This window comes from Castor canadensis, chromosome 4 (assembly GCF_047511655.1).
Source record: "Castor canadensis chromosome 4, mCasCan1.hap1v2, whole genome shotgun sequence".
Classification (NCBI taxonomy): domain Eukaryota; kingdom Metazoa; phylum Chordata; class Mammalia; order Rodentia; family Castoridae; genus Castor; species Castor canadensis.
Genome location: NC_133389.1, coordinates 69,568,204 through 69,581,110, shown reverse-complemented (window position 1 = coordinate 69,581,110; position 12,907 = coordinate 69,568,204). Strand labels below are relative to the sequence as shown.

Here is a 12,907-nt window from a genome sequence, read left to right as displayed (position 1 = left end):
GTGGAGGCATTCCTCTTTTCCCTAAAGGCCTATGAGTTTATCCCAACTGTGAGAAAAAGTATTTAAAAGAGCCATAGTTCAAGAAACATCATTTGCTTATGATAAAGATAAAAGTTTCATTATATCTAGTACTAGTTGTGAGGCTAGTACTGTAAATTTTTGGAATATAACCTTTGCTTATGGATCAGTTTCCCTGAAATTAAGAGCTTAGAGACGTTTCACTTCATCCTTTAGGCAACAGGGACTGCTGGACCAGACTCTACTGCACTCAGAGATTACATTCTGGCCTGGATTTGGAGAGGAGAGAAACTCCAACTATCCTAGGAGGGATCTTATCAGGTGTTACTCACTGTTGAAACTGCAGTACATACTGCTGAGAAGGGATGGACCCACTATACCTGAATAATATGAGCTCCCAAGAAGGGACAATAAACTGTGTCTCCAGAGCCTGGCAATACCAAAGTAATTTTAAAAAGAAGTCAACAAAATTGTAGAAAAATGCAGAACAGATTCTGCCTGGAAGCAAGGGGGTGAGTGGGGAGAAGTAGAGAGTGCGGGGAAAGGGGAAGAAATGGCCCAAACAATATATGCACATATGAATAAATTAATAAATAAAAAAAGTAAAAAATAAAAGCCCCCCCCCCAAAAACAGATAGTAGTTGGACTGTTTTTCCCTTTTCACTTGGAAAACTGTATTTACCATTGATATCACCCAAACATTTTCTCATTTGACTATTAAGTTTGATGCATGCTTTGTACTCCCCAGTGATATCCCCAGGGAAAATGTCAACTCTAGGCTATTACTATACATATGTGTTCATATCCTGGTCCCAGAGAGGACTATCATGATGACTTTGATAGAAACTTAGATGGGTCTTGTGGGGGCTGTTCAGACATTGGGTGATCTACACCATATAAGGGTTGGACCTCATTAACCCTCAGGAAGGGAAAATGGGAACAAATACAAAAACAATCCAAATTAGTAGCTCTCTCTCTCCCCAGTTGTCAACTCTCCCAATGCAAACCCCTTTTGTTGGTCATAGATGACCCACATACCATGACCATAGTGCCTTCCATCTTGAGGCATTAAGGATTGGAAGCTGATGTCTCTGGAAGAAGCCCTACAATTACATCATCTCCTGACAATAAGTCCCCATCTCTGATGCCATCCTGCAAGCCTAATAGTGGCCAAACCAAGGTAACAGTAGTGGAGGTTAAGTATTTAAAAGCCAACAATTTCTATTAAAACTGGTTATGGAGAAACTCATGCCTGGTTGAAATGGATTAAATATTCTGTCTACACCTCAAACAAAAACAAGTTACATGTGTGCAACAGGAAGGTCAGAGCCTCAAGTTGCTCCTTTCCCTATGGGATGGACCTCAGACTCTGCTAAATGAAATATATAATAACACTGTTCCAAAAAAGGACAGCCTGGGGCAATGAGTCTTGTGTGTCTCTGTCACTACTCTTTCCCATGGTGAAAGATTCTGGGGGACAAAAGCCACCCTGGTTAATAGTACCCCCATCCTAAAACTATGCCTCATGCCTCTCAGGTTGGGAGGAGGAATTAGAGTTACTGGGAAATGCATCTGGGTGCAGTGAGGGCCAATCCTTTGGACAGTTAAGCAGTCAACTTGCTCTGACTTGCCCAAGCAAACATCTGGAAGTATTGTGGTGGAATTTTACTTAAGTCTGTTCTGGTCAAATGGAGTGGGACTTACACTTTAGTCCAATTTGCTATTCCTTTCACCCTGGCATTCTGATAACCCAAATTGTCCCTAACCATGTCTACACAGATGCCATTGGGTTCCTACAGGGAATCTGATAAATTCAAAGGAATAAAATCAAATAGCAGGATTTAAGTCAGCAATGTTGTGGTGGCCCACTATTAATAAGAATGTAGATTGGATTAACTATACCTATTATAACCAGGAGAGATTTGCCAATTAATAGGGAAACAATGAAGGAAATTGCAGGACAACTAAGCCAGCCCCACTATGGCATGGGAAAACCTGATGGCTGTAGTCATGATTCTGGCAGAAAAGGTGGGGGGGTCTATCTGTCTTTTTTGGGGGCGAATGTCGCACATTCATCCCCAACAACACAGCTCTGGATGGGACCACAACCAAAGCTGTCCAACACCTAACAGCCCTGTCAGACAAATGGCTAAGAACTCAGTGATAAATGACCCTTTACTAACTGGCTAGAACACTGGTTTAGAAAATGGCAAGAAGTAATAGCCTCAATCTCAATATCCTTCATTGATGTGTTTGGGACCATGACTTTAATTGGGTGCTGAATTATTCTCTCTGTATGAGGATTGACTGTTTGGCTCATATAAACTACTCTAACTAAAACCAAGTCCTATGTCACACAAGCTGTTGTTAAACACAGCTAAAAAAAAGTCAATTAATGTTAAATGAGTTTGGAGAAAATAATATAAATTAAAGATGAGGGAAGTGTGAGAAAGCACTATTTTCTATCAAACTGTGTGCAGCCATTTTAATTACCTACATTGTCTGTAGTTCCAGGATCTTCTTCTAGATTCTTGCTAAGCCCCATTGCCCATCCTCCTTGTTGTGTATCTTAACCCCTCCCCCAAGTTAGTTTAGAAGTTCAGCCAGTTGAGAAGATTGTGAACTTTTGATCTGACCCTATCCAGGTCAAGATGCAGGGTCAGTTAAATCAGGAATATAATGAGGAACAGACTGCCTTACCCCTTTCTGTGTGCTGTGTCTATTTGCCAATGCACCCTTCTGCAGAAGTAAATTTTGTCTTGCCAAGACAATTCTCCATTTCTGTGTCTTCAATTTTGTCTCCCGTCTTCTTCAGGGGTGTTATTTCTAAGAAGCTGAGGAGAAGAGCCTCTAGAGGCACAGATGGAATAGTCTAGGCAGGACTATTGGGGGCCACATGATTCCAGTGGAGTGTTGAGTAGATACATTGAACAGGTAGAGTCTTAGGATTCAGAGAGTGAGCATCTAAGAAAAAAGGAAGTATAAAGGATGGTTTCTGGGATTCAGCCTGAGGGCACTGTAAAGGAAAGTTGCCACAAGGAGGAAGAAAGAAAAAAATAAGATCTGGGAAACATCACGAATTCATGTTTGAGGTTAGGTGTGGTGGCTCATGCCTATTTTCCCAGCTACTCAGGAGGTAGGGATCCAGAGGACTGTTATTCAAGACCAAGTCAGGGAAAGTCTTAGTGAAACCCCATCTCAACAAAGTATTGTGATATGTGTCTATAATTACTATTGTACTGGGCATAGATAGGAGAATTATAGTTCAAAGCTAGCCTGAGCAAAAAACACAAGACCTTATCTGAAAAATAACTAAAGCAAAACATGCTGCTTTGTTGTCAAAGTGATAAGAGTGCTGCATAACAACAAGGCCCTGAGTTCAAACCCAGGACCTCCAAACAACAGCATTCATGTTTGTGCTGAGGTATGTGTGGAGAAAGGGGAGCTCTCAATCACTGCTGGTGGGAGTGTAGACTGGTACAGCCATTATAGAACACAGTACAGAGGCCCCTCATGAAACTGGAAATAGAACCACCATCTGATGCAGCAATCCCACCACTGAGTACATATCCAAAGGAAAGGAGATCCCTGAGTCACAGAGACACCTATGCTCCCATAGTCACAATACCAAAATATGAAATCCATCAGTGGATGAGTGGATAAAGAAGATGTGCAGCATATACACACAAGGGACACACACGCACAGCTCAGGCTGGGCTTCAACTCATGATGTGCCTGCCTTATCTTCCTGAGGGCTGACTTAAAAAGAATGAAATTATGTCATATGTAGCAATATGAATGAGCCTAGGAGACATGTTAAGTGAAATAAATGAGACACAGAAAGACAAATACTGCATGATTTTAATTAAGTGGAAACTAAAAAAGGTAATCTCATAGCAGTAGAGAGAAGACTAGTGAGTACGAGAAGCTGGGAAAGGGGATAGGACATATGGGATGGAGAAAGGATAAATAATGGGCCCAGAGTTATAAGTGGATAGGAGGAATAATTTCTAATTCCTCGTGCACAGTAGGATACCTATGGTTAACAACAATTAATTGAATATTTCAAAATAACTGGTAAAGAGAATTGTGAATGTTCCAAACACAAAGAAATGATAAATGTTTGAGGTGATGGATATGTATTTGACTCGTTCTGACCATTACACATTGTACACAATTATTAGAATATCACAATGTACACTATCAGAATGTACAATTATTATACCAGTAGAAGTTTTTAAAGATTTTTTCATTTTATTAAAGGAATTCATTTTCTAAAAGGAACTCGGTTTTGGACATGGTAGCATAAGACACTTATTAGAGCTCCAAGTAGAGATTTTGAACAGGAAACCAGATAGATTATGAATACCATAGTTCAAGGGTGGAGTGTCCCTCAGATTCCTAGATGGTACTGCAAAAGAGACAAAGCCTTGGATAACTAAGTCCAGAAGGAAGAAGAAAGAGAAGACACTAAGAGCAACCAAAGAGATAGTATGACAAATTAAAACATTTATTTCTCTGAGGCCAAATGAAGAGGAGTTTTTAGAAAGAGTGATTGTCTGGGACAAGTGCAGCTGAGAGCTGGAGCAAAGCTAAAACAGAAAAATAGCCACTGCATGGGTCAATGTGACAGTCACTGATAACCTTGACAGGAATGATTTCTGTGCATTGGTACAGCCCAAAGCCTGATGAGAATAGATTTTAAAAGACTATAGAGGGAAGAATGTGGTGACAGACTGTCTCACACATCTTCAAAGAGTTTTGTTACTGTGAAAGAAAGCACAAATGTGGCGGCATAGGTATGGAGTCAAGGGAAGGTTTTGTTGCCAGAGATAGACAGTATTAGAACATGCTGAATGCTGATGGGTATAAGCCAGTTAAGAGAGAAACTGATGGCACAGGGGTGGTATCCTTGAGTGACAGGAAGTTGGATCAACTTTTTTTCAAATGTCAGGCTACTAATCATTCAAATGCTCATGGGTGAAGATGCAGCACATAGACAAAGCATCTTTTCTCTCTGCCACCTACTGACAAAACTGTGACAGGGAAGCCATGCCAGGAAAGCCTCTAGAGGCAGTAGGTAGTTAGATCTAATACACTACCATAGAAGGCACAGTGTAAGAATAGATTTGCTGGGAACAGTGCTTGCTCTTTTGACTACTTCTATTGTTGAAGTGAAATAATGAATAATGCCATCAGATGACCTTATGTGGACAAGGGGAGGCCAGAGGTTTGACAATGGAGAGAAATGGTTGTCTATGGGTTGTAGAGGGAACTGATTGGAGGAATATGGTAGTAGAGTCAGGCAGCCACAAGGGTCACTTGAAGCTAAAAGACATGAAAATGATTACCATGGCATGTGCAGGTGAGGAAGTGTTAAGAAGTTGAGTTATATCAGGGTTGGATATTTATCACATGAGTACAATAGTGATTATACTAGCTGGGTGTAGTGGTACACAACTGTAATCCCAGCTGCTCAGGAGGCAGAGACAGGAGGAAAGGAAGTTCAAGGCCAGCTTTGACAAAGTTTGCAAGATACTGTCTCAAAAACAAAATACAACCAAAAGGTCTTGAGACAATAGAGCACTTGCCTAGCAATCTGCAGATTCAATCCCAGGTACTGATGATTACATTGGCTGAGTATCCAGTGTGGACTGCAGACAGTTATAGACAGTCCCTGTACCTTTGGAGCAGAGACAGACAAGCAAACTGACATAAACACACGGGGGCGGTACACAAGTTTTCAGGTAGTATAATGGTAAGAAACTGTAAAACAGTATATGAGATTGAGAGTGGGGCTGGAGAGCATCTCTGGATAGAAAAGGTTGAAGAGGTGAATGAGATGTCACTAAAAAGACATTTGAGCTAAGATCTGAATGAGATGTCAGATTTGTGAAATCAAGTGAAGAGCTATCAAGACACAGAGAAAACCAATGCAAGCACACTGAGACAGGATTAACAAGAGAGTGCTGGATTGTGAAAATCAGTGAAGGTGCCTCTGAGAGGACTACACCATTGGTTAATTCAGGATTGAGGGAGAGCTAAAGTCCAGAAGGATCCCAAAGGCTTCCACATGGATAACTGGAGGGACATTGTTACTGCCACTGAGATTACAGTGTCTTCAGTCTGGAAGTTGATTTGAGTAAATGAAGATAATGAATTCACCTTTTGGATTTGTTGGATTTGTACCTAGAACAGTGCCTAGTCCCTGGTATTGCTGGATGTTTCAGTGGGGTACCTGTGGAGCAGTTCTGAACTCTAGGGCCTATGACATTATAACCTTGAGGTACAGATAGAACACTTCACAGATGGGCAAAATTAACACAAAAAATTAAGAGACTTTTCAATTGTGAGGTGATATTAACTGGCAAAATAAAGTCTAGCTTCCACTCTTTTTTCATTCACTGCTCAGGTTATATAATCATGATGTTTACATTAACTCCTCATATTATTCCTCCACAGAAGCACAAATCCTCTGGCAACAGCAACCAGATAGGGTCCATGGTAGCCAGGTTACACCACTGATGTGCATTGTATTTGCAAACCCTGCTAAACAAACATGATCAAGCACTGTTGGTAAACAGACTGCTACCCACTGTGTCCCTGCTACACTGGGTAACAGTAGGACACTATCTGTCAGCATCGAATGAGTTAGATGTCATGCTTGACCTTAGTGAAAAATTTGCACAGCCCTCTCATTGAGTACATGAACTTGGATCTTTGGACTTCTATTAGGAAAAGGTCAGTGCTCCGCAGTGAAAAAATTATTGTAGTAGGATGAAAGAGCCTTGTGATTTCCCAAGAAAAACAAAACTGCATTTTAACTTTGATGTAATTATACATCTTTGACATTAAATAAATTTTAAACTCAAAAAGCCAGGTAAAATATACCAAAGAAAATGCACACTTAAGAATAACAACAAGCCCTGTGCTGCTGGCTCATGCCTGTCATCCCAAACTAGTGCATGGATGAGATGGGGAGGATCACAGATTCAGGACAACCCAGGATGCACCCCCAAAACAATTTCACAACACTGCATCTCAAGAAAAAATTTGGGCGTGGTGGGGCCTCCTGTATTCCCAGTTATTGTGGGAAGCATAAGATAGGAAGATTGTGGTCCAGGCATTCCTGGACAATAAGCAACACACCATCTTCAAAACAACCAGAGCAAAAAGGACTGGAGGTATAGCTCAACTGGTAGAATGCCTACCTAATAAGTGCAAAACCCTGAGTTCAAACTTAGTACCTCTACTCCATGTAATATCAAGGACACATGGAGGGACTGTGCTTGTTTTCTTTTATAATTGAATGCCCTGGACTGGCAGAGTGACCAAGTAGCAAGAGCACCTGCCTAACAAGTGGGATGCCATGAGTTCAAATCCAATTGTTAACAAGAAGAAAAAAAAACTCAGCCCTAACAAAAACAAAACAAAAATGTTATAAGTAAAAATAATTGAATGTCCTTGACTGACAAACCTTGCTGAATTTGTCATATGCAATTTCACTCTGCTATCTATCCAGAAGGAAAACATTTATGCAACCCACCTCACCTTGCCTCTGGAGCTTCTGAATTTGTCATCTCTGGAATTGAACTTTTTGTTCCACATATAGACCAAGTTAACTCAACAATAAAATCAAAAAAAACCAAAATGTTTTCCATGATTCAGTCTACACTAAAATGTTTTTAGACGTTGTAATATCTCTAGCCAAAATTACAATCCTCAGAACTTCCTTTGACCTTCCCACCTTCCTTCTATGAGTGGCAGGAACCCAAAGCCATCTTATGCCCTATCCCCACAAAGCCTGGATCTAGGTTTGAAAATTTAATGCAGCAGTTGCAGGTGTAACAATGTTCCTGAGACACAGTTTGAATGTTTAACTAAGGGAATTCCCCATCTCCATTCCCCCAAACTGCTAAATAATGTTCATCATTAGTTTCAACAGAGAGTGCTTCTCAAAGACCCATGATGCACAGTTATTTATGAGGGCAAGTAATGCTAGCCTATAATATTGTGAAAACTAAGTGTTTTATAAGAAATTAAATGCAAATTTGCCTGGGGTATTGTGAAGGACCTAAAACCTTTAGTTGGAAAGAAGACTGGGATTACCCAAGTGTCTGTGGCAGAGCAGCTGACCTTGCTGAAGTTCCACCATAATCTCATCCACTCAGAAGGTCAATAGGTATAGTGTTTCTACCACTTGTGTGGCCCATGTATGTGGGCATTCAAGGTAGGCAGAACCACACACACACACACACACACACACACACACACCACAGAATGGTACATACACTCAATGATGGTGTCTTGGATAGCCAGCTTTGGTAGATTATATTGTTTGTGCATCCAAGTGCCTAGACATGTGACTTCCAGTGTCACTCCATGGGATGGGCAGAGCCCATCTGCTTTGTTTTGGAATGTGAGTGGACACATTATACTCTAGCATATGAACAGAGGTTTTAAATATGCTTGCTTAGCTTTAATTTTTCATTCAAAATTCTTGGATTTTACCTCTCACTACTTTCTTATTAATACTCAGATATGTTCTCCTATGATTTCTCAAATTTTTTACATTAATCTCTGCATGTTCTTTATTTATTGCTACACTGGGGCTTGAATTCAAGGCCTTACATTTTTAGGCAAGTGCTCTACCACTTGAACCACTCCACCAGCCCTTTTTGTGTTTTTGTGATAGGGTTTTGAGAACTATTTTCCCCAGCTGGCTTCGAACCATGATCCTCTTGATCTCTCCCTCCTGAGTAGCTAAGATTACAGGCATGAGCCACAGCCTGGGATTTGTTTTTCTAGACAGTGTAAAGTCAGGACCTAACTTTAACTTTTTCCCCAAATATGCAACAAGCATCATTTACTGATAACTTCTTCCAGTCAATCAAAATAACTTCTTTTTTAAAAACTAAATTATTTTGTACATGTGAGTGTATTCTTGACTGTCCTGTTGTTCTAGTTGTCTTTTCTCAACACCAATATCACATTGCTTTTGTCATTATAATATTGTAGTTTGTTTTGAGAAATTTCTTCCTTTTGTCTTCCTTTAAAAGTTTTAATACATTATATCTTATTTTAATTATTTTTCTACCAGGAGTCACACCTGGCAGAATGCAGTGCAGCTGCAGCTCAGCCCCACAACCAATGTCTGGCCTCTCTAAATGTCTCTCTGTGACAGCATTCATTTATGTGCTGTGGCCAACATCACCCTTAAAAAGAATGCACTGTTGTCAGCTTTCTACAGTATGCCATTAATTCTTTAGGACAAGTGCCATTGGACCACTCAGGCAGAGATCTCTGGAGACCATGACCAAGAAAAGAATCACTATGATTGGCTGAGGGGCCAGTGGGCTCATTTGTATCAAGAGCTGTGTGGAAGAAGGTTTGAAGCCTGTCTGCTTCTAGAGGACTGATGATATCAGAGGACTCGAGGTTCCATGTGGGTCTCCTGGGCCCTTAGGGCTTAGAAGTCCTCCTAGTACTGGAGACATTGAATCTCTTCTCCAGAACTATCCATGAACTTGGAAGGTAGCAAACCTGTGAGATTTCAGCCTGCTGACCACTGCTTAGCAGCCATCACTTTGGGTTTTGTGCAGGTTCCACTTTCCCTAGACTGGCAGCAAAATGCCACAGAGGTATCACTTTTTTTCCTTTTACTGTTGTCTAAGATGATTTTCATTTCAAGAGTTTTGCTGCTATTCCAAAGAGGGAAACAATCTGTAGAATAACAAAATAACAAATATTACAAAAAGGACAGGACAGGTTCTTGTGGCTCAGGGAGATCAATTGCCTAGCTTGTGCAAGGCCTTAGAGGCCAGATTCTCAGGGAAGGAGGGGCAATGTACTGCAGGTTAAATATGTGCTTATTTACTTGTGGCTCAAGTAAATGAGCCACAATTATCTGCTTATTACTCTTTCAAGGAATCCCACTTCCCAGTCTTCAATCTTATTTTTTACATTAAAAAATAACACTTCACTTTAAGGAATTCTCTGACAATTCTAGATTTGAATAGAATATAAAACCTGATTGCCTTGTTAGATTTGAACTTTTCTTCCTTTGAGAAGTCCAAAGTCCTTTGTCTTTAAATGAGGGCAGAGGGCACCTGGGACTAGGTTTTCTTGTCTGGGTATACTCAGTTTTAAAATTGGATTGTTGTGTTCCCAGCCACAAAACTTGGCAGTAATAGTTTAAAATACTATTTAACTAAATATGGTTATGTTTTCTAAATGCCAAAGAATATAATTATCTTCCTTCATTGAACTCCAAATAAACATGCACTGAATTTGATTTTGAACTCATATTCTGTACTAATGAATGGTATTGACATGCCACAGGTGTTTCATATTTCACACAATCTTCACAGCTACTTAAAAGTGGCTTTCTGTCATTCCTTAGTTGAATAGAAGTACAGTCCTTCTGCAAGGAGGCTCTGTTTGGGGGACAATATAAACTCTTTGAAAATATCCCTTTCTCAGAAGTAGAAGTAATTAGGAGTTTTTTAATAGACCACCATGCCTTTGTCCATAGTCTTCCACTTGGGATGAAAGCCTGTTGATTCTTTTTTAGCAATCAATGGAAAATTCTACTCTTTTTCAGATTTTTAATGTCACTCTCCATATTTTTCATGACCATTACCTTAACCTAATCAATAGTTTTTACTTGGGGGCCAAGTCTGGTGATACTTGCTCTTCATTCTCATCATCCTCATTTTCAAGATTTTCTATGATCAAGTTCAAACAATCCCCCTTAGACATAAGGCAGTTCTATTCAGCCATTGGAAGTGCAGGGGCTTATTATTTTTGTGTGAATTCAGAAAGGCATCCTATTTGTCTTTAGAGAAATACTTCCATGATATTCTAACCCATGAAGCAAGTGACCCAATTAGATTAAGGTGAAATACACAAACTTCCACAAGGGAAAGAATACTTGTCACACTCCAGAGCACAAGATCCTTGCTATTCATTGAGGTTTGGGGTGCCAGGATGCAGCTTTACCTTCAGGGAAGATTCCATACATAAAAATGATAGTGCAAGGATGTTTAGGTACTCAGAGGAATGCTTAAGGAGGACAAGTCAGGAAGAGTTGGATTGGATCTTAGAGCTCAGCAATCTTAGAAACATCTCCAAAAGCATAGGTAAGACTACCATGCTCCTTGGACAACTGCAGATGCTGAAAGAACACTGTTCAGAAATGATACTTACCAAGACAATTGAAGAAGAGATGGGATGGTCCATTATGAAACAGACTGTGGGATTCACTTACTCTCCTCACCCTGGCTTGCATTGTTTAGACACACTGCATCTGTCAGTGTGTACCATTGTGAGAGAGGTGTGGCCTGAAACTAGGAAGAGTGCAGGCTACCTGACCCACCTTTTGTCTGTGCTAAAAACGCAGCCCTAGAGTATCACTGAAACCCAGGTGTAGCTGCAGGGCCTGCAGCAAAGACAGCTCTCTATCATATAGAAGGCTGAGCTAAATAGAAGGCTACATGGGAAACCATTGTGAGTCTTATTCTATTTGCAATGGGAATACTCACTAGACACATTCATACCAGAGCACAACATGTGTTCCTCAGATAGGGAGGCTGGGCTTTTGAGATACTTGTGGAGCTCAGACAGGTCATGGCAACTGGGGCCAAATACTGCTCATCCACTGAGTCATGCAGCACCACAGTAATGGTCCCATCTTCTTGTAGCTTCCTGCTTAGCCCAAGTGTGTGAAGAGGAGAAAATGTTAAACAGTGAAAGTTTCGACTTGATGATTTCTCACTTGATCCTGAAGGGAAGCCTAAGTGAGAGGCCACAGAAGGCAGAGGAGGAGGAACCAAAATCTCCCCTTTGACTGAGGCAAAGTGAGACTTTCAAGGGAGTTTGAGAACAGTATGTGTGTAGTTAGAGCTGCAGTTGCTTGATGTACTGGTCAGATAACATGCTGCTGAGGAAGGAGAGTCAACCTCATGTATGGTGAATGCATGGCGTTCACACCATGAGAACTACAGAAGTTGCATTTTGCTCCACGTTATTTGCAGGGTTCCAGTGATGAATGCTTCCTGATATGGGCATTCCAGGCCTTGTTCTTTCACTGTTGTGTTTAAGATGATTTTTTTCTGGTTGCCTTTTCTTGCTATGGAATCTGATACAACCAATTGTTCAGAAAGAACATGTGCCTCTCCTCCCAAATAACTAACAAAAGGGAGTTCAGAGGTTCACACTGATTGCAGAAAGAACTGAGATTAGTTCAACTTGGATTCTCCTGAATCTAGGTTAGTAAACCTGAAAAATTAACAGAAGGTGGCAAACAATAGAAAAGCCATCAAAAATATAGATCCCATTTCAATCTGGCAGAGAAGGTGAAGTAGACATATTTAGTCCTTTCTGCTTTTTCTTAGATATGAGATCTCCAGGCAACATCACTGCACAATAGCCCATGATTTCATGTCACCTGAAGAACATAGGCTCTTCTTCTTTTTCTGGCTTCTAATCTTGGATTCCTGCAAAATACAATTAGATAGAAATAATCACAATGAAGACTTCTGCTATGACCCATTACACCATGATAATTTAGGCAGAAGGATGTAAGTATTCTTGGTGTGAAAACAGGATACCTTCCTGTTCTGAAAGTTTCCAGATTTTGTCCTCTCAGAAATGGGAAGATTTCTTTTCCTCAATCATGGAGAAAGCTGTCCCAGACTTGCTTAATTAATATCACAGTGCCCTCTTGTCCTGAATCTCATGATCAGATAAAATTATTCTTTTGCCTAGTTATCAGAAAAGCTTCAATAGTGGCTTGCTAGAAATTTTTCTTCAAGATTCAGGTCTTATTCTGTCAGAATCTCTGGTTGTTCTTGGTGGAGTTACTGCAACTAAACTGGTGCATGAAATC

General features: G+C 40.4%; 1 non-coding gene across 1 annotated transcript; it reads right to left on the bottom strand.

The window, feature by feature from the left end:
* Positions 1 to 4,964: 4,964 nt before the first annotated feature.
* On the bottom strand, positions 4,965 to 5,096 carry LOC141422981 (small nucleolar RNA SNORA17). Its single transcript, XR_012447661.1, has one exon. It is a non-coding gene; the product is annotated as a small nucleolar RNA SNORA17 (small nucleolar RNA).
* Between the last annotated feature and the right edge of the window lie 7,811 nt (positions 5,097 to 12,907).